This window comes from Sus scrofa, chromosome 7 (genome assembly GCF_000003025.6).
Source record: "Sus scrofa isolate TJ Tabasco breed Duroc chromosome 7, Sscrofa11.1, whole genome shotgun sequence".
Classification (NCBI taxonomy): Eukaryota; Metazoa; Chordata; class Mammalia; order Artiodactyla; family Suidae; genus Sus; species Sus scrofa.
This window is the reverse complement of record NC_010449.5, coordinates 11837100-11860163: the sequence shown is the minus strand read 5'-3', so window position 1 is coordinate 11860163 and position 23064 is coordinate 11837100. Positions and strand designations below refer to the sequence as shown.

Sequence of the window (23064 nt, the reverse complement as noted above, 5' to 3'; positions counted from 1 at the left end):
GACTTGGGGTTTCATGGAAACCAGGTGTGTAGATTTAGAAGCAGAGATGCTTACCCTAAGGCCCTTTGCTGGGTTTAGTTTTTCAAAAAGCCTACAGGCCCCAAGCTGAGCATAGTATCTCCAGCAACCAGTGGCTGATTATGCAAATGATCCAGGGTGGCCAGTCACCCACTCCCTTCCCTGGGTTGCAGAAACCTCAGACTATGACACGAGGATTCCACACCCGTTTGTAAAGTAAATTAAATCAGGATGATTCCAACATGTTATTCTTTTCAATTCAATATCCAGTAGTTTCAGACTTGGCCCAAGGGCTATGGGGCTTCCCCTAACACTTTCAGTCTCAAAGGAATCTACAATTGGCCAAGTATAGATCACTTAGGATGCACAATTTTGGAGTTCTCATCGTGGCACAGCAGAAACGAATCCGACTAGGAACCATGAGATTGCGGGTTCGATCCCTGGCCCCACTCAGGGGGTTAAGGGTCTGGCGTTGTCATGAGCTGTGGTGTAGGTTGCAGACACAGCTCAGATTCTGCGTTGCTGAGGCTCTGGCATAGCCTGGGACCTCCATATGCCTCGGGTGCGGCCCTAAAAGGACAAAGAAAAGGATGTACAATTTGTAGTCCGAGTTCTGAGGTCAGTGTTCATTAAACTTTCTATTTGGACATTTTTATGTTATGGGGACCCAAATCCTAGTACCAAACTTGTCTAAAACAGGGAAATAACTTTTATCTTTAGTGTCTTTCATATCACCAATAATCCACAAAGGCCAAGTGCAAAGTCTTGAGTGACAGGCAGGCTGTGCACAGATTCCTTCTGTTTTCCGTTTTTCTGTGAGCTCTCTTCTGCCCTGACGGGCACCTGTGAGTAGTGTGTTTTTCCCATGGTGATTTGTTTAGATTATAGAATTGATGATAAAATGTGTTGTGTAACCATGAGATTAGGAAGAAGAGGGGGAAATGAGTGAAAGGACATCTCTTCTTAGCTGTTAGAACAACCCTAGGCAATTTCTGACGTAAAGGACAGTTTGGCCCGTCAGAGCCTAGAGCTGGGCTAACTCCTTGCTAGTATGTGTTTCCCACAGACTCATGAAGAAGGAAGCCAAAAAGGAGTAAGAACACTCTCAGCTCTGAGATGGATTTATTCCAACAAAGGGGCCATAAAGGACTGAATACACACCATATAGCCCTGAATAAGCAAAGTGGGATGGAGAGTCTGTAAAGGGCAACTGGGTAGAAATATAGATTCTTAGGAGCAGGGAGGCTTAGGAAGCCTGAAAGGAGAGATATTTCTGCTCTTTGATCTGATTTCAAATTTTGTGTCTTCGGCAAAAAAGCCGAAGGTACAACCCTTATGGGTCCAGAGGGAGATTAATGAAATGGCCTCTAGAAAGCCAAAGTACCTTAATTCCTATGCTCTGAGGACTACAAATGCCACAGTTACCCTAAATAAAGACTATAGAGGAGGAAAGAAAAGGGAGGCAGAACAGTGATTTCCACCCCCACCCCACCCCCAAAGATTTCCATCCTAATCGCCATACCTGTGAATACATTAGGTGATGTGGCAAAGGGGAATTAAGGTTGCAGATAGAATTAAGATCGCTAATCAGGTGACCTTGAGATGGGGAGATTACCTTAGATTATCTGGTGGGCCTGGTGTAATCACAACATTCTTAAAAGTGGAAGAGGGAGACAGAATAGAGGGTCAGAGCGATACAACAAGAGAACTCAACCCACCGTAGCTGGCTTTGTAGAATGATGAAGTGGCCATGAGCTCAGGAATGCAGGCAGCCTCTAGAAGCTGGAAAAGGCAAGGAGACAGATTCTCCCTAGAGCTTCCAGAAGGAAGGCAACCGTGTAGACACCTCCTAACCCAGTGAGACCAGCTTCAGATGGATTTTTGGCCTCCAGAACTGTCAAGTGATAAACTTGTGCTGTCTTTTTTAAAGAAAAATTTTATTGGGGTATGGTTGATGTACGGCATTAGATTAGTTTCAGGTGTACAGCAAAGTAACTCAGATATATATATATATCTCCATTCTTTTTTACCATATAGGTTATTATAAACTAGTGAGTAGATTTCCCTGTGCTATACAAAAGGTTCTTGCTAATTATCTATGTTATACGTCATGTGTATATGTTATTCCCATCCTCCCAGTTTCTCCCTTTCCCCCAGTTTCCCCTTTAGGAACCCAAAGATTGATTTTGAAATCTGTGAGTTTGTTTTTGCTTTTTAAATAAGTTCTTTTGTGTTATTTTTATTAGATTCCACATGTAAGTGATCTCATATGATACTTGTCTTTGTCTGACTTATTTCACTCAGTATGATAATCTCTAGGGCCATCCATATTGCTGCATATGGCATAATGTCATTCTTTTTCTGGCTGAGTAATAGTCCATTGTATATATGTCCCATATCTTCTTTATCCATTCCCTTGTCATTGGACATTTAGGTTGCTTCGATGTCTTGGCTGTTGTGAATAGTGTTGCAATGAACATTGGGGTGCATGTATCTTTTTGAATTACGGTTTTCTCTGGATATGTGCCCAGGAGTGGGATTGCTGGATCATATGGTAGTTCTATATTTAGTTTTTTAAGGAACCTCCATGCTGTCTTCCATAGTGGCTGCACCAAATTTGCATTTTCTTAAGCCAGTAAATTTATGGTCTTTTGTTTCAGCAGCCACAGGAAACTCCTGCCAAGAGAGCAGGGAAATGTTATGGATGTCTGAACTGGTCTTGATGAGGACTAGATGTAGACCTCATGCTCCCCTCAGGGAAATGAAGTTCTTGACAACTCCAAGCAGTTGTTAGGAGAAAAGGAAATATTTCCAGACTCCTTGATCTTAGAGCTTCTGCCTATTTAGCTGGGGAGGTCATAGCTATCGAGGTATGCAGAGGGACAGCCCTAGTGGAGCTAAGGAATTCATCTTCTGACCCCCAAAGAGATGCAGGCACTTCTGCTAAGGATTTCATGTTAGCAACACACAGATGTCCCTTGCATCATGATCTCTGCTCTGAGAAAGATCTGTTTCAAACCTAGAATCTGCATACCAAAGTCATGGTGTAGCAGATACTATTGGGAGCAAATCTAAAAGTCATCCCCCCCTCCTTGTTGGGAGAGCCCTATTTTGTTTAAATATCCATCCACTCCTCCCCCATGAAATTGAGGTTCTGGTAGTGATTGATTTAAGGCAATCACAGCGGTCTCCTTTGCCCGTGACTGTGTCATCAAGGGCTTGTGATGGCAAGTCTGCTTGAGGGCTTCTGGGAAAGGTTTTCCTCAAACTTAAAAAGAGACTCATGATAGAGAGGAGCCTCTTTCTGCCTCTGGATGTTGTGATGAGGAGGTGATTTCTGGAATTATGAGACCCCATCTCTTGATAGTGAAAATATGAGACTGAAAGCAAGGCCATATGTCAAGGTTAGCAGAGTAGAAGGACAAAAAAACCTGGGTCCCTGATGATGCCATGAAGCACCTAAATTAACCAATAGCAGAGCTGCCCTACTTGGGGCTGCTTCTTTGCCAGGTTATAAATCCCTTTGATTTTCTGTTGGTTGCAAATGAAAGTATCCCACCTGATAAACAGATGTTTAATTAACATCCTTAAACATAAAAGTTAATGAGAGAAAGGTGTCAATTTCAAGATTTTTTAAAATTAAACAAAAGATAAAACAGATAATTGCCAACTAAAGAAAGACAGTAAACATTTCAAGAAGCATTCAGAGTTACTAATAACTAATTTCCAGTAATAAGAACCAGATTTTTTTTTTGTCTCTAAATTGACAAAATCCTTTTTTCAATCATGGTATCTAATATTGTTGATGGCTTGGGGACATAGGCATTTTTCTGGAACGGATATGGACACATCCTTTCTAAAGAATAATTTAGTCTCATATGTTACAGAGAAAACCCCTGCTGCCTGGATCAGAGATTAGAGTATCCCTGGCAACACCCTGCTACCCTCATATCTATTTAAATTCACTGATTTGCTGGGGAGCCTAGAAGCTGTCTGGGAACTATCTAGAGATATGTCTTCATCTGAAATTCAGACATCTTTGGTAAACTTAGATAGGGCCATCTGAAGTTAGGTTTCCAGAGGAAAAACAATGTCCTTGGAAAGAAATCTTCCATGAGGAAGAAGAATCAGACTTGTCAGGCAACAGTCTGCAATTGAACAAGACAGCAGTTCTTAAGCACATTTGCAATTGCACAAACACAGATCCAGCCACCAGGGATGTTCTAGGGAGGAAAAAAGCTATCTTTGAAACCAGAGATTCTTAGTTCAAAGCTGTAGCAGCTCACAGTCCTAGAATCTCTTAGTGGGGCCCCTCTATCACTACAGATTAGAAAGGAGGGAAGTTGAGCACTGGCAGCCCAGAGGGCAGCTCAGAGCATCACATGGGCAGTGAGGGTGCCCATATATCTGAGGGACCATCTACCAATGTGAAGCACCCTCCAGAAACCCACTGATAGGCTAGAGGGGAAATGGGAGCTACAGAAGAGGCTGAAGTAACTGCAGTTGTTCAATAAGAGGAGGGGTGCTCAGGCTACTGAAAGTTGTGTCCTTGGTTTTTGTTTTTTGTTTTTTTTTTTCTTTAGAATGTTGAATGTTGGGTATATTACCTCTTATTTTTGAGAATGCGCATCGATACAAGTCTTTGGGACTATGGGGGTTTGATAAGAGACAAATCGTATCCCAATTTATAGGAGTTCCCGTCGTGGCGCAGTGGTTAACGAATCCGACGAGGAACCATGAGGTTGCGGGTTCGGTCCCTGCCCTTGCTCAGTGGGTTAACGATCCGGCGTTGCCGTGAGCTGTGGTGTAGGTTGCAGACGCGGCTCGGATCCCGCGTTGCTGTGGCTCTGGCGTAGGCCGGTGGCTACAGCTCCGATTAGACCCCTAGCCTGGGAATCTCCATATGCTGGGGGAGCAGCCCAAGAAATAGCAAAAAGACAAAAAAAAAAAAAAAAACAACCAATTTATAGCCTTTGCCTATTGAGCCAACCTCCTCTGAGCTTGTGAATTCTGGACACTTATTGAAAAGGTACAGGTGTGCTCCAGTCAGATCATCAACAGGCGAGTCTCCTGATGACCCTGGGAGGAATTGCTGCTAGAAAACTTCAGGGAAGCCCCCTGTTCAGTGGAAACACAGGCACTGCTCTGCTTTTGAGCTGAGTAAGGGGTGTTGATCTTCATCACACCTCTGTGTTAGATTTTTTTTTTTTTACCAGTAGGGTTGAGTATCTTATTTAAACCATTTAACTCTTCAAGCATACCAAGGATTGTGAATCTGTGACTTTGCTTTTGTTCAAATGCTAAAAAGACCTGAGTTAATTCACTGTATCAGGAGACCTAAATCTCTTCATGCTATTTACATAGCAATTCTTCTAGAAATTGATACTAAGAAGATAACCAAGATTCACTCGAAGATCTTTGTATAAGAATATTCATCATAGTATTTTCATAATTGCACATATTAAACAGAATGTTCAAGAATTGGGAAAGGGCTAAGTAACTTATAATTTAAAATTACATTTCTAAAAAAATTCAATAATGTGGGAAAATGTTAAAAATTAAGGAAAAACTAATACCAAGAACTCAATGTATATTATGATCCTAATTTTGTTTTTTTTAAAAAAGAGAAGACTGGAAGGTAATGCACTTGAATTTTGCATAGTAATTGACTCAAGGTGCTGAGATTATGTAGGCTTTTACTTTTCTTTCTTTCTTTTTATCTAATGGTTTTTATTTTTTTCCTTTATAGCTGGTTTACAGTGTTCTATCAATTTTCTACTGTACAGCATGGTGACCCAGTTACACATACATGTATAGATTCTTTTTTCTGACATCATCATGCTCCATCATAAGTGACTAGACATAGTTCCCTGTGCTACATGGCAAGATCTCATTGCTTGTCAATTCCAAAGGCAATATTCTGCATCTATTATCCCCAAGCTCCCAGTCCATCCACCTCCCTCCCCCTCCCCCTTGACAACCACAAGTCTATTCTCCAAGTCCATGATTTTCTTTTCTGTGAAAAGGTTCATTTGTGCCATATATTAGGTCCAAGATATAAGTGATAGCATGTGGTATTTGTCTTTCTCTTTCTGACTTACTTCACTCAGTATGAGAGTCTGTAGTTCCATCCATGTTGCTGCAAATAGCATTATTTTGTTCTTTTTCATGGCTGAGTAGCATTCCACTGTGTATATATACAACACCCCTTCTTAATCCAATCATCTGTTGATGGACATTTGGGTTGTTTCCATGTCTTGGCTATTGTGAATAGTGTTTCAGTGAACATGCGGATGCATGTGTCTTTTTCAAGGAAAGTTTTGTCCAGATACATGCCCAAGAGTGGGATTGCTGGGTCATATGGTAGTTCTATATAGTTTTCTAAGGTAGTTCCATTCTGTTCTCCATGGTGGTTGTACCAGCTTACATTCCCACCAACAGTGCAGGAGGGCTCCCTTTTCTCCACACCCTCTCCAGCATTTGTCATTTATGGACTTTTAATGATGGCCATTCTGACTGGTGTGAGGTGGTACCTCACAGTAGTTATGATTTGCATTTCTCTAATAACCAGTGATGTTGAGCATTTTTTCATGTGCTTTTTGGCCATCTGTATATCTTCTGTTTCTATTCAGAGAAATGTCTATTCAGGTCTTTTGCCCATTTTTCCATTGGGTTGTTGGCTTTTTTGCTTTTGAGTTGTATAAGTTGTTTGTATATTTTAGAGATTAAGCCCTTGTCAGTTATATCATTTGAAACTATTTTCTCCCATTCTGTAAGTTGTCTTTTTGGTTTTTCTTTTTTTTTTTTATGGTTGCCTTTGCTGCCCAAAACTTGTCAATTTGATAGGTCCCATTGGTTTATTTTTGCTTTTATTTCTGTTGCTTTGGGAGACAGACCTGAGACAATATTCATAAGGTTGATGTCAGAGAATGTTTTGCCTATGTTCTCTTCCAGGAGTTTAATGGTGTCTTGTCTTAAGTCTTTAAGCCATTTAGAGTTTATTTTTGCGCATGGTTTGAGGGTGTGTTCTAGTTTCATTGATTTGCATACAGCTGTCCAGGTTTCCCAGCAATATGTGCTGAAAAGACTGTCTTTTTCCCATTTTATGTTCTTGCCTCCTTTGTCAAAGATTAATTGACCATAGGTATCAGGGTTTATTTCCAGGTTCTCTATTCTGTTCCATTGGTCTGTATGTCTGTTTTGATACCAGTACCATATTGTCTTGATGACTGTGGCTTTGTAGTATTTCTGGAAGTCTGGGAGAATTATGCCTCCTGCTTGTTTTTTGTTCCTCAGAATTGCTTTGACAATGCTGGGTCTTTTGTGGTTCCATATATATTTTTGGATTGTTTGTTCTAGTTCTGTGAAAAATGTCATGGGTAATTTGATAGGGATTGCATTGAGTCTGCAGGTTGCTCTGGATAGTATGGCCATTTTTTGCTGATGAGTTGCGTAGATTGTCTGTCTATTTTAGAGACTAAGCCCTTGTCAATTACATCGTTTGAAACTATTTTCTCCCATTCTGTAAGTTGTCTTTTTTTTTTTTAGTGGTTTCCTTTGCTGTGCAAAAGCTTGTAAGTTTGTTTAGGTTCTGTTGGTTTATTTTTGCTTTTATTTCTATTGCCTTGGAGAGACTGACATGAGAAAACATTTGTAAGGTTGATGTCAGAGAATGTTTTGCCTATGTTCTTTCTCTTCCAGGAGTTTGATGGTGTCTTGTCTTACATTTAAGTCTTTCAGCCATTTTGAGTTTATTTTGGTGTATGGTGTGAGAATGTGTTCTAGTTTCATTGATTTGGGTGTAGCTGTCCAGTTTTCCCAGCAATGCTTGCTGAATAGACTTTCTTTTCCCCATTTTATATTCTTGCCTCCTTTGTCAAAGATTAATTGACCATACATGCATGGCTTTATTTCTGGGTTCTCTATTCTGTTCCATTGGTCTGTATGTCTGTTTTGGTACCAGTACCACACTGTCTTGATTACTGAGGCTTTGTAATATTGCCTGAAGTCTGGGAGTGTTATGCCTCCTACTTGGTTTTTGTTCCTCAGAATTGCTTTGGCAATTCTGGGTCTTTTGTGGTTCCATATAAGTTTTTGGATTGTTTGTGCTAGTTCTGTGAAAAATGTCATGGGTAATTTGATAGGGATTGCATTGAATCTGTAGGTTGCTTTGGGTAGTATGGCCATTTCTACAATATTAATTTTTCCAGCCCAAGAGCATGGAATATCTTTCCATTTCTTTGAATCCTCTTTAATTTCCTTGCTTAATGTTTTATAGTTCTCAGTATAAAAGTCTTTCACCTCCTTGGTCAGGTGTATACCCAGGTATTTGATTTTTTGGGGTGCAATTTTAAAGGGTATTGTATTTTTGTATTTCTTTTCTAATATTTCATTGTTATATACAGAAATGCGACTGATTTCTGAGTGTTAATCTTATGTCCTGCTACTTTGCTGAATTTGTTGGTCAGTTCAAGTAGTTTTTGTGTGGAGTCCTTAAGGTTTTCTAAATACAGTATCATGTCATCTGCATGGAGTGACAATTTTACCTCTTCCCATTTGGATACCTTTTATTTCTTTTCTTTGTCTTGTTGCTGCGGCTAGGACTTCCAATACTATGCTGAATAAAAGTGGTGGGAGAGGGCATCCTTGTCTTGTTCCAGATTGTAGTGGGAAGGCTTTCAGCTTTTCTCCACTGAGTATTATATTTGCTGTGGGTTTGTCATAAATGGCTTTTATTACATTAAGTATGTTCCCTCTATACTCACTTTGGTAAGAGTTTTTATCATGAATGGATGTTGGACTTTGTCATATGCTTTTTGTGCATCTATTCAGATGATCATGTAGTTTTTGACTTTTCTTTTGTTGATGTGGTGTATGATGTTGATTGATTTGCTTATGCTGAACCATCCTCGTGAACCTGGGATGAATCCCACATGGTCATGGTATATGATGTTTTTATATGTTGTCGGATTCGGTTGGTTAAAATTGCGTTGAGAATTTTTTCATCTATATTCATCAGAGATATTGGCCTATGGTTTTCTTTTTTGGTGGCATCTTTGTCTGGTTTTGGTATTAGGGTGATGGTGGCTTCACAGAATGTCTTTGGGAGTGTTTCTTCTTCCTCAGGCTTTTGAAAAAGTTTAAGGAGGATGGGTATAAGTTCCTCTTTGTATGTTTGGTAGAATTCACTTGGAAGACATCTGGTCCTGGACTTTTATTTGTAGGGAGTGTTTTTATGACATATTCAATTTCATTTCTAGTGATCGGTCTGTTCAGTTGATCTATTTTTTCTTGATTCAGTTTAGGCAGGCTGTAAGTCTCTAGAAAGCTGTCCATTTCTTCTGGGTTGTCAAATTTGTTGGCATACAATTGTTCATAGTATTCTCTCATAGTTTTTTATATTTCTGTAGTATCTATTGTGACTTTTCCTTTGTCATTTCTTATTTTGTTTGTTTGGGTCTTTTTCTCTCCTCTTCTTGGTGAGTCTAGCCAGAGGTTTGTCAATTTTGTTTACCTTTTCAAAGAACCAGCTCTTGGTTTGATTGATTTTTTCTATTGTTTTTTGAATCTCTATTTTATTGATTTATTCTCTCATCTTTATGATTTCCTTCCTTCTGCTTACTTTAGGTTTTATTTGTTCTTTTTCTAATTCATTTAGGTGGTGGGTTGTCGATTTGTGATTTTTCTTGTTTTTTGAGGAAGGCTTGTATCGCTATGAACTTTCCTTAAAGCAGTGCTTTTGTGGCATCCCATAGATTTTTAATGGTTGTGATTTCATTATCATTTGTGTGGAGGTATTTTTTATTTTCCTTCTTGATTTCCTCATTGACCCATTGGGTTTTTTTTTTAGTAACATGTTGTTTAGTCTGCATGTAGTTGGTTTTTTCCATTTCTTTTCCTGTGGTTGATTTCTAGTTTCATGCCATTGTGGTCAGAGAAGATACTCAAAAAAAATTCTATACTCTTAAATTTCTTGAGGTTAGCCCCAGTATGTGGTCAATCCTTGAGAATGTTCCATGTGTGCTTGGTAAGAGTGTATATTCTGATTTTTTTGGATGTAATGTCTGAAAACGTTGATTAAGTCTAACTTTATTTTCATTTAAGGAAAGGTTTATTTTTCATTTTTGTCTTGCAGTTGTTTTATTATGAATGTGAATTACTTTTTTTTTCTTTTTTGAGGGGACCACACCTGCAGCATAGAGAAGTTCCCAGGCAGGGGGTCAAATTGGAGCTACAGCTGCCAGCCACGCCACAGCCACAGCAATTCCAGATCCGAGGTGTGTGTGCAACCCACACCACAGCTCTCAGCAACGCCAAATTCTTAACCCACTGAGCAGGGCCAGGGATTGAACCTGCATCCTCATGGATACTAGTTTCCACTTAGCCACAATAAGAACTCCCATAAATTACATTTTTTAATTTATAACAAGTTATAATAAAGCTATGAGAGTTCTGTGCTAATGAAGTTGACAACTCCTATCCAAAATCTGATATTTCAAGGCTTATCATTGTAAGAAAAAGAAAACAAATAGAATAATGATGAATAGGTGTCCTGTTCAGAAAAGAAAGCAGATTCACCCCCAGGTTCTTTTGGGTTAATCAGTCTGTAAGACAATACTTAAGATGATTGCATTCTAGAGCAGGCTACTCTAAAGCCCTATTTTTTTTGTAGGCATGTGGTACACTTCTCTCTGATTTAAAAGAGATGATTAGTTCTGTGCCAGGTATCCTCATGTGTTGTAATATTCTCCTCAGAATTAGGATATTCAATTTTAATGTAAAATTGAGATACTATTTCTTTTCTAATCTTTCATTTATCTTCATCCATGTAAATTCAGGGTTTAAATATACCATTTTTCACTAGGTGCATATAAAACTAGAGTTTAAGAAACTTTTTTAAAAATACTAAAAATAAAGAGGAGTTCCCTTGTGGCACAGTAGATGAAGGATCTGGCATCATCACTGCAGCTGCTGGGGTTGCTGCCCTGACGTGGGTTTGTAGACAGCCTACAATATGCTGAATACAAGAGACTCATCTTAGGGCAAAGGACAGATAAATGGAAAGGAAGGGGCTGGAAAAAGATATTTCATGCTAGTGGAAAAGACAGGAAAGCAGGAGTTGCAATACTCATATCAGACAAAACAGACTTTAGAACAAAGGCCATAGGAGTTCCCATCGTAGCTCAGTGGTTAACGAATCTGACTAGGAACCATGAGGTTGCAGGTTCGATCCCTGGCCTCGCTAAGGATCCGGCGTTGCCATAAGCTGTAGTGTAGGTCGCAGACACTGATCTGGTGTTGCTGTGGCTCTGGCATAGGCCAGTGGCTACAGCTCTGATTAGACCCTAGCCTGGGAACCTCCATATGCCGTGGGTGTGGCCCTAGAAAAGCCAAAAACAAAAAACAAAGGCTGTAAAGAAAAACAAAGATGGACACTATTTAATGATAAAAAGATCCATTCAAGAAGAGGATATAACAATCATCAATATAAATGCCTCTAATATAGATGCACCCAGACACATACAACAAATACTAACAGACATAAAAGGAGAAACTGATGGGAATACAATAGTAGGAGACTTTGACACCTCATTCACATCAATGAGCAGAGCCTCTAGACAGAAAATCAGTAAGGCCACAGAGATCCTAAATGACACAATGAAAAAGTTAGACTTAATTGACATTTTCAGGACATTACATCCAAAAAAAATCAGAATATGCATTCTTCTCAAGTGCACATGGAACATTTTCAAGGATTGGCCGCATATAGGACCACAAAGCTAACTTCAACTAATACCTATCCTTCTGGAACTATTCCAAAAATTTTTCCAAGCTGCTGGAGTCACTGCCTGGCCACAAGTTTGATCCCTGGCCCAGAAATTTCTACATATCATGGGGTGTGGCCAAAAATTTTTTTTACATTTAATAGTAAATAAATAGGGAGTTCCCATTGTGGTTCAGTGGTAACAAACCCAACTAATATCCATGAGGATTTGGGTTTGATCCCTGGCCTTGCTCAGTGGATTAAGGATCTAGTGGTGCTGTGGCTGTGGCATAGGCCAGCATCTGTAGCTCCGATTTGACCTCTAGCCTGGGAACTTCCATATGCTACGGGTGCAGCCCTAAAAATCAAAATATTAATAATAATAATAACAAATTAGTAGAAATAGTAAAAGAAGCATTTATCACATTCATCACAATCCCACCTCACAAAAAGAACAAATGAAATGTTTGGGTAAAACTTCCATGTCATGGGGCAATGAAGAAGAGACATTTGGAAGAGCACAGTTGTCTGAGGATGGCAGTGGGTCCTCTGACCCATCCCCACACAGAGCGGGCCTGGCAGGCTCTATGCGGGGACAGGGGAGGACCTGGGATTAAGTGCTGCAGAAAGTGCCCTGTCCCTGCTTTCTGCCCCAGGCTGCCTCCTCCTGAGGTAGGTTGGGTCTCTCCACCAGAGAGCAAATGAAGGAGGCCAGACACTCAGGCTTTGCCAGTGTTCCTTTAGCCCGATTGTCTGGAGTAAGACCTTCAACCCCAAGGCCTCCTCCATTCCTTTCTTTTTCCTGGACATCAGGACTTGAGATGGATTCTGCATGGTCCCTAATAAGCTGGGCCTTCTTGGAATCAGAAGCTTGTTGAGAAACATGGGAACCATGGGGGCAAACCCACAATTCCTCAGGCCCTGCACTGAATTCCTGCTGTCTTTCATCACTGTCTCTCCCTCTGGCTCTTTCTCCACTGTTTCACCAACATTCTCCTCCTGCTTGGCCTTCATGTCGCCCCGTGGCAGAGACCTACTTCACTTTGCCCTCTTTCTCTTGCCACCCCCCTCACACAAGGACACACAAGCACTCATAAACACACCATTCATACATAATTTATTTATACACTCTCACACACACAGATGCTTACATGCTACATATGGATGCATCTACACACACACATACATACATAAGTTACATAAGATACATTCATACACATTCACACACACCAGTGTTTGGGAGAAAGGCTTTAGGTTGCCCATTATCAGTTAATTAAAATGATTTACTTTTAAACTATTTAATTGTCTCAGTTGTCGCCTTCCTGTTATGGTTCTCCTCTTTTTAAGTATAAAATTCTTTTGTTACAAATATCAGTAAAATGTCCACAGGATAATAGTTTGAGGAGCTGGTGATTGGGAAAACATATACATAAAGGGATTCCCAGAATCCTTGCAATACTCCCAAGCCCCCCACCACCAAGGCAGAGGGTTGAGACCTCATTGTGCCTCAACTCTGCACAGAGCCATGCAGGACAGAAGGCATCTCCAGATGCACAATGGCTATTCTCTGGGCGGGATTAGATCAGCTGCTGAGGGTGCCCAAAGCGAATTGCATTCTTAAATTATCACCTCAGTTCCTAATGGATCCCGGCGCTGATGTTTATCTGTATTGCTCTGATCATTCTTTTGGTTCAGCAACAAGACCCTTAAAACGTGGTGGTCACTGTGTAACCTCTACAACCCTCTGTGGCCCATCCATCAGGCTCCCTGCTCTCACATTTCTGAAATACCCTCCTGCAGTCCAGTCTGGAACTCTGCCCCGAACCCCACTCTTTCCAGGTGCACTTCTGACCCTCTGGTTCCTTCTGGTCAGGCCCCCTCCGTTTTATGGCCATATCCAGCTCCCTAAACCCCAGTCGGTGGGATTCACAGCTTTGTTGCAAATGCGCTCAGTGCCCAGAATCTTGACTAGCATCTGACTTCAGGTGTTATCGGTGGCCTTAGATGCTGGCCTCATGCTAAACCCAGCAAGTTAGGTCTCTGGGATTGTGACAGCCTCTGGAATCTCACCCAGTTTTGACACAAGCTTGAGACTGCTTCTTAGGAAAAAAGTCCCACAGCTGGGTTAGTTTGTCCAACCTCTTCCAGTCCCCTCCTCTCCTCCCACCCCCAGACCTCCCCCCATTCCCAGCTTAATTGGAGTCAGAAACACCTGGAATTCATTCCTAGCATTTGCCACTTACCTTGTCCGGAAAGTACTTAGCCCCTCCCTGTCTCACCAGCCTCCTCTAAGAAATGCAAATAACAAGCCAGTTTTGCAAGGATGTCAGGAGAATTTAAAGAAACAGACACCAATATGGCATTTGACACATAGTAAATCATCAACAAATAAAATAAAAGGTCACCACTGTTTTATCCCATCCTCTCCTGGTTTTTCCCAGTTCTAGAGACTAGCCATATTTCCATTTACCTGCCAGATGCAAAAAACTGCCAACAACCATACCACTTTCCTGCAGGTCATTGCAAAACTAGTAAATCATGGATCAGTTTCACAATCACACACTCCCCAGACAAGCTCCGGCTTTAGACCTGCCTTCAATCTATCCCTGTAATTTCTCGATCTGGACTTCTGCCTACCGAGTATTCCTCCCAATGCCTGCCTTTTGCAGCATGCACCCATCCAGTGGTATGCTGAAGCTAGCTAACAAGAGCCAGTCATCAACTTTTTAAGAGTTTTGCTAGATAATTAAAATCATAGGTGGAAGGAATATTTACACCTTAGAAACTGGCAACCATTACAAGTAAATCTACGCCATGCACCCCCCCCAGCTGATTTATGAACCCACACAGTACCCATCACTCATCCTGAGCCCCATGTGTCGGTGCCACGCTACCCTAAACCACGCTTCTCCCACCAGCCCATTTCCTGTTACTGAGACCTTGTCCAAGGGAGTGTGTCTGATCTCCAGATCTCTGTGACCCCAGCATGACATGGACTGAACCCAGATGTCACGCCATCCAATAGAATAACACAAACTCTGGGCATCCCAGAGGACTCACTGCTTTGTTTACCATCAAGTCTCACGCATCTAAGACAGCTGCTGTCAAAATAGAGGCAGTAGACCATTTCACTCATTAATTATCTCAGACTGCAAACCTAATGGGAAGATTTCAGAGGTTCTCCTATTGAATAAACAAGACCTGTCAATGTTCAATATAAAAGATTCTGGAAAGAGTCTAAATGACAGTACCTCAGTAGTGTTTTAATTGAGATGATGCCATGTGACAGAACGAATTCCATCCACGACTTCCCGTTGGGTCTGGTGTGACCTTTTCCCCCATTTCTCGACAGATTCGTCTTGCAGAGCATCTTGTGGAGAATGTGAAAAACATCCCCTTTTTTCGCTGTCATGCTGAAATCTGAATCTCATGAATTTATTTTCCTTAAAATAACAGGTGCTGCATATTCTGATCACTTCTTCAATTATATTTGGTTGAGCACTCCTCTCCGAAATAGCCCTGCACGTTTCCTCCCTCCTCCTACCCCTCTCTCTAGTCTTGATCCTTCAGGGGAAGATTATTGCTTTGACCTTTAAGCTGACCATAGGGGGAAATATCAAAGGGATCACGGATGTGTCATTTCTGTGGCTGTGTATTCAGAGTATAGCTTTTTAAAATTTATTCTTGACACCATATTCAATGCATATAAGCCAAGGAGGGTAACTTGGGAAGGGCCTGTGAGATAGTCACAGACTTAAGATGTCTCAGAAGAGTAACAGGCACTTTCCTCTCCACCCACACGTTAATCAGGTCACCCATTATGTATGAAGCCTGTTAGGGTCTCTGTCCTCTGATTGGCTCTGAGGCTCTTGAGGCTCCTCCCCTCAAGGAGTTTGACTATCTAGTAGGAGAGATAGATGAGCAAGAAAACACAATAGGATCCGATATTATCCATGTAGTAATACAGGTATGAGCAAAGTAAAGAGATAAAAGTAGTCAAGCAGGCAGGACTAAGTCAGCTGGGGAGAGTATTGGCTTCCTGTGGTTGCTGTGACAAAATTGCCACAAATTTAATGGCTTAAAACAACACAAATTTATTCTCTTACCGTTCCAGAGATCACAGTCCCAACTATATTATCACTTCTGTGTAACAAATGATACTAAGTGATATATATGAATTATCTCATTTAATCCTTAAAAATAACCTCTGTGGCAAATACTAGCTTTATCCCCATGTTCAAGATGAGGGAACTAAGGCTTAGTGAGGTTAATGCATTTGTCCATTGCCACTCTTGCCACGTAGTAGAATCGTAGCTCAAACTTAAAACCAGATGCCTCTGGTTCTAAAGCTCCTGTTCTAACCACAACTCGTTCTAGTCCCTAAGGCAGCCAATCTAGAGATCCATTCACTAAGCAATTAGATGCAATAAAGCAGGAAAAGTAAGAGCACAGGTCCCAGAACTTAGTCGCATATGAACTTGTAAAATTGGGCCAATTGCTTAATTCCTTTGTGCCTCATTTTCTCATCTATAAACTGGAGATAAAAATATTACCCATTTGAGGAGTTCCCATCATGGTTTAGTAGAAATGAATCTGACTAGCATCCATGATACTGGTTGTGATACAGGTTTGATCCCTGGCCTCGCTCAGTGGATTAAGGATCCAGTGTTGCTGTGAGATGTGGTGTAGGCCAGCAGCTATAGCTCTGATTCTAACCCTAGCCTGGGAATCTCCATAAGCCATGGGTGCTGCCCTAAAGATCAGGGAAAAAAAAAAATTACCCATTTGATAAGGTTTCTTTGTTTTTCCCAGCATTCCTGGTGTGGAACCTTAGATCTGAACAAGCCCTCCAAGTGATTCTGGTACTTGCAGTCTGGGGAATCATTCCTTGGAAAACTGTGAATTATGAGTCTTCTCTCTAAGGTCTTACGGGTGAATTGAATTGGGGTCAACCGGTAATAACCAGAATGGTAAGTCTTCAAGAGCAAAGAAAAGCATTATTAGTTAAAATTGCTCCAAAGGAATCTGAATGATGGTAAAGCTTATTTCCTTTTTTATTAAAATTTTACTGAGATATAATTGACATGTATTAGTTTCAGGTGTACAACATAATGATTTGCTATTTGCATATATTGTGAAATGATCACCCACAATAAGGCTAGTCAATAACACTAGTGTATATTTGAAAGTTGTGAAGAGAGCAGATCTTAAGAGTTCTCATCAGAAAGAAAAGAAATTATGTGTGGTGATGGACGTTAAGGAGACTTACTGAGATAATTTAATGAAGATTTTTATCAGATAATATTCATAAATTTACATACCCAGAAGACAGTAATCAATACATGTTAGCAATGTTATTTAAGAGTAAATTATTATTATTGAGAGTAAAGAAGAGACACAACCTGAAGGCTGGAGCAGAGGGTGGTGGTCTTTGAAGTAGAACCTTCAGGGGAGGTTGATGACAAGCATCTTGGTGCACAGTCTAGATCCAGATACACGTAAATCTACCTGCAAAGGCTATGCAGGGCACTGGCCGTGGTGAAGGACCTTTGTCTGCCTGCCATTAAGTGTTGTCCCAGCTCTAAACTCCTTTCTACGATTTTGTCAGTAATCCTGGGGTGAGACTCTTTGTCCTTTGCAGGCTGCCTCCCTGTCAGCAGTCAGGGTGCTGGATGAAGATGGGAAAGGGGAGGAAGAAGGGACCTGCTGCTGTTCCCGCGTGCACCCCACCCCCAGGAGCAGCCCTTCATCATGGCACCTGCAGGTTGGTTCTGGTCACTGGCGGTTCCAATTACCAGCTTCTTTTCACTCTCCCAGAACCTGGCTCACGGAGCCCGCATCCCCTCCAACCTCCAGTTCCAAAGGCTTCTGCTTTAAGCTCCCAGGGTACCAGCAGCAGTCAGTCAGTGCTCTCCTCAGAGGTCTGTCACCCTTGTGGATCAGCGTCTCTGTTCTGGTGACCGCAACCTCTCCCCTTCATCCTCCCAGCCCTAGTGATTCCAGCTGCTTCCTGCAGTGACTACCTCTTTGCTAATTCTGTTACACAGGTATTCCCTTTTTGTTTTTCCAGTCCTTCAATAGCTGTTTAACCAATTCCTTATAGAAAAGTCTCTCTATTAAAGTAACTCATATAGATTCTGTTTCCTGACGAAGCCCTGAATGATGGTACATGCACACAACACACATACTTAGTACCAGCTCTGTCCATGGACACTGGTATACACACACACTTTTGCACGTGCTTTATCTGTGTAAATGTATGCACTTTCTCAGTTTGTTCCAGCCCTGCATCTGCTCCATTGGCCCTCATCAATGCTCTTTCCTTTCCAGTCTAAAATGTTGTAGAAAGAACAAAGTGACAGAGTTCTAGATAATGGAAAGTCTTTTCCTTCTTATAAACACCAGCATCTGTTCATTGCTTCTATAGTCAAAAACTTACCGGCCAACTCTTTTTAACATCAGGCATTCCTGGTGGCAGCATTTGTTAAAGACTTACTGGTTCCAAAGGGAAATTTTAAACAATTTCATGATAGAAAAAATTTCCTATTGGAATTTTCACTGCTTCCTTTGTTTCTTCAGCCTCCATGACTTTTTACTCAGTGCCTGACCCTCTTCTAGATACTTCAGATGCAGGAAAGGATGAGACAGACAAAGTCACAGCCCTCACAAGGGCAAGGGCAGGGAGATTGTGTGTGCACAGACCAGGGGCAGAGAAGATAGCGTGGTGGGGGAGGCTGCTGCAGGTAGAACAGAGGTCACATGGGAAGGCTCTGGAGCCCAACTATTTGGTTTCACGTCCTGCCTCCACCACTTACTAGCCAAGGAGCTTGGTAAAGTTCCTAAACCTGCCTGTGCCTCTTGTTTCCTCTTTTTACAAAATAGGAATAATAATAAATACCTCTTCAAAGGGTTATTAGGAAGAGTAGACAAGAAAATAAATGGTGCCTGACGCGGTGCTGGCATTTGGTAAGCGCTAGTTGTTATTCCCATTAACACCATCATTAGAAATGTGCTGGAGGGCTTATTTGTCCTGAAAATCTGCTCAGTCTTCCAGGGTGTTGCCACATGCATGTTTGTGTGCTCGATACACAGTGAGGCCAAGCAATACTGAAATGTCAGAGTTTGGAGCAGAGAAAGGTTTGTTCCAGGTCAGGCAAGAACGGGTGGTTCGTGCTCAGAAAACCCCCAACTTCCCAGAGGGTTTCAGCAAAGCATTTTTTAAAGGCCAGGTGAGGGAGGGCAGTCCCAGGGTACAGGATGAGCTCTTGCACTGTTCTCTGATTGGTTGATGGGGAATCAGTCCTTCGGTGCCAGTACGTCTAGAGCTTCGTGCTCAAGGTCATCAAGTAGTTAGTTCCGTTTGTTCTGAGAGGAGCTACAGCAGAGGATATGAGGGAGGGATCTGTTCCAGGAGGGCCCCTTAGGGTCCTGCTCAGTCACAAGAGGACCCCAGAAGGGCCTAAAGGCAGATCCCAGTTGTCCGCTTCCCAGTGGCATCATCCTGAAAAAAGGTGCGTAGCCTCTCTGAGCTTCCATTTCTTCGTGTGTAAATTGATGACAGTGGTGCCTGCCTTGCAGAATATGCACACCCACGAGCACCTACCTAATAAACAGTGAGTGCCTAATAAACAGCATGCACTTCTCCAACAGGTACTTTGGGGTACCTACTATATGCCAGGCGTTACGCTCACTATGGGCTACAGCCATGAATAAGACATAGTCGCTTCCCTCAAAGAGCTTATGCTCCAAGAGGAGATAAACAAATACACTGGCAGGCTAGTGAAAACATTTCATAGAGAAAAATAGAGGAGAGGAAAGGGCAGAGAAGTCAGGGGTGGTGGTCAGGGATGTTCTCTCCCTGTCAAGGTGACATCTGGCAGAGACGTGGAGGAAATGAGGGAATAGGCTATACCAAGGTTTGGCGAAGATAAATCCTGTTCAGGGGAGAAAAGAAGTGCAAGTGCAAATTCTGTGGGATGGAAACAGAAGTATTCAAGGAGCAGGAAGAGACAAGGTCACTAGAACAGGCTGAGCACGTGACAACGATGAACCAGGCAGGGGCCAGCTAGAGCAGGACCTGATGGATTTAAGACTGGGTTTCAGGCCAGTTGTTAGAGGAAGGCATTGGAGGTTTGACGTTGGAGAAGCAGCATAATCTGATTTTTTTTTCCTTAATGACCACTCCACCTGCTCTGCGCAAAACTGTGTGCAGGAAAAGAGAGTAGAAGTAGGGAGTCCAGTGGGGAGGCTGTCATATTTGAAACAAGGGATGCTGTTGGCCTGGGGTAGGGTGAGAGTATGGAGATGAGAGGTGAAGGTGGTTGAATTAAGGATGTACTTTAAAGGCAGACTTAAAAGTATTTGGCAATAGATTGCAATGGAGAAGACCAGAAGAGGAGCATGTTGGGGTGAGGGACCAGGCAAAGGTCAGCTCAGATTCAGCCATGTAAAGTGGGGTGCATATTATACATCCACACAGAAGGTTCTAAGCAGGCAGTCGGGTATACACACCTGCTGCTACCGTCTCACCCTCTCTGCTTTCCTTCCACTGGTACAGGCTTATTTACTAGAGTTAAGCCATGGACCTAAATAGATGGATTAAATCACCATTTGGTTATTTGGTATGAATCTGGGTAATTTATTTTACAGAAGTTTCCTGAAGGAATGAGAATTTTTATGGTGCGTAGGAGCATCTACCTGGCTCTGGAGAGAGGTCAGGGTGTCCGGAATAGCAGAAAGAGTGCAGAAAGGGGAGGCGAAACAGCACTAGAAATGATTTTCTCCTGCGTGGCAGTACTGGCCACGGGTATGTAACCTGTGCTGCCTTAGAATTTCACACAAGGCTTATGAATCACGCTTAGTGCCTCTTTCGGGTCATTTACTTCCCTCTATCAATTACTAGCCAAGCCAGACACAGTCTGAATTTAAACCAAATCACAATTGCTTTTTCCACCCAGCACCCACTAAAATTCTCATCAACACCGTTATTGGTGACTGCTAGAGCTTCCATCCTTCCAGGGAGGGAGACAAACACCCACATCTTGAAAATAACCTTTCCAATTACCTTTCTTCTCTATCCTGATGAGCCTGGCAGAATCATGAACCCCTTATAATCAGGCTCTACAGCACGAGAGACAGGCAGTGGCTCTCCTGCTCCTCACCTTAGTGTCCCTAACTTGCTGCTAAACACTGCTTCCTGGGGTTCTTTATCATCCTAATTGCATCTTGCATGCCCACCTTTCTGCTCCAGGAGCTGTGGGTATTCATCACTTCCTAGTCACTCCACGTAATGCTTTATCTTTTGCTCCATCACTAGCACAGGATACAGGAGGTTGCGGACAGGCAAATGGCTTCCTTCTTGTTCACAACCTTCCTAAAACCCTCACTGTTCACCATCTTGACAGAAAACTTCAGAGCCTTTCCTCTGGTAGCCATTTTTCACTATAGTGAGTTGCTGCCAAGGTCACATTCATCAATGCCTGTTGGAAAATTACCAACCATGCGATGTTTTGTTAACCCTTTGCAAGCACCATCCACAGAGGTGAATGAGAGTGTGCTGCAGAGCAATGGTTTCCAAGTTCCTAGCAGCATTAGTTTCCGGGGACCTCCTTAGAAATGCACATTCTCAGGCCCTCACCAAGATCAAGTGAACGACCAGGACCTACAGGGTCAGGGGGCAGCAGTCTGTCTTATGAAGCTTTTCACATGCTGATGCACACTCCAGGTCAAGAACCACTGCAGGAGCTCCCAGGATGGGAAACAGGATGGCAGTCACTCCAGTGATGGGCAAACCCGATGCCTTTGGTTGGGTCACTCCACCTCGCACCTGACAAAGAGAATAGGACCCAATCATCTCTCCACCCCTTCCAGATCCAAAATTCTAAGAGCGTACAGTGGGAGGTGGCGGGCGGGCATGGTATGAAACAATGAGGATGGTAACTATTAATATTCTTGAGTGTTTCCTGTGAGTCTGGCACTTGGATAGGCATTCTCATGACCTGTACAACACATATGTCTTGCAAACGGACCGATAAATGGTAAATTATTCTAGTCTTCCTCTGAGACTCAGCTCGATTGTCCTGACACATGGTTGCAGTTAGGTGCGTGCCTTGGGCTCCACCATCTCTTGGGTGCATTGCTCATAGCTTTAACCACTAGACCTCAAGACTATCAGCCCCTGTCCTGGTCTATCCCACTCCTGAGCTCTTTGAGGGGAGGAGCAGGTCTGTACCCCAGCATCCAGCCCAGTGTCTGGCATTTAATGAATATGCTGCCATCAGTAACCTTCACTCTGTGCTCAGAAATCGCACAAGCACTGGTTATGTCTGGAAGCCCCTTCCATTGTCATCTCCTCTCCTCTCCTCATCCCAACCAGCCCTCGTTTGTTTTTATACCTCTTCCCCACCAAGGTCTATGATGTGGCCTTCAGCATCACTCAGGCCACATTCCTCAGCCAAGCCCAATCTCTGCATCTGTCAGTCACCTCTGTCTTTGCTCATTTCAGAAAGAACTGACTGGTCTTTCCTTTTCCAAAGATGTATAGAAAACCTGTCCTCTGATGTATTTTCATTTTATTAGCATGTGATATACAACTTCTAAGTGGAAAGTATAGTAAAAACCATTTTCACTAAAATGTTCCTATATTTCTCTTCCTCCAACCGCACCAGCTTTCTCGCGCACTAATTGTCCCACAGTATATTGCTTGGAACGTTCAGCCTAGGTCTCCTTAATGAGTTAACGTTAACATTTCCATAAGCCTTGCACAAAACAAATATACACTGTATGAAGATTTTATTGCCAATTCTAAGACCATCCTTATAGAGCAAGCATTGTAGTGTCAAAGGGCACAGAGAGGGAAGCCTCAGGGAAGCAGAGGTGCCCAGAAATGGTCTGGGTACTGGGCCCATGCACTGCTCATGCTCACTAGCACACTTTCAGAACTTGACCTAAGATGCTGTTGTAGGCAAAATTCTAAGAGGTGCTCCAAGATTCCCCTGTGGCCTGGTGTACACACCCCTTCTCCCAGTTATTCGATCAAACATTCATCTAAATGCCGCTGCAAAGGAATTTTGCAGCTGTAACTAAGATCCCAAGTCAGTTGACCCTAGGAAAGTGGTCCTGACCTAATCGGGTGAACTTTTCAAAGTGATAGGAATGTTCTTGGCAAAAGAGGCTTGAATTTTGAAGGACATTTGCCACGCCTGGCTTCGGAGATGGAGGAGACCACAAGGCAAGCAATGCAGGTGGCACAGCTGGGAGCCAGCAAGGAAACAGGGCCTCAG

General features: G+C 42.3%; 1 long non-coding RNA gene across 3 annotated transcripts in view; it reads left to right on the top strand.

Annotated features, from left to right (window-relative positions):
- Positions 1-23064, top strand: part of LOC110261786 — a 134034-nt gene that overhangs the window by 66049 nt on the left and 44921 nt on the right. For all 3 annotated transcript variants that reach the window (XR_002346324.1, XR_002346326.1, XR_002346325.1), the window contains exons 2-3: positions 16595-16752; positions 17424-17546. This is a non-coding gene — a long non-coding RNA (uncharacterized LOC110261786). The remainder of the gene's footprint in view (positions 1-16594; positions 16753-17423; positions 17547-23064) is intronic.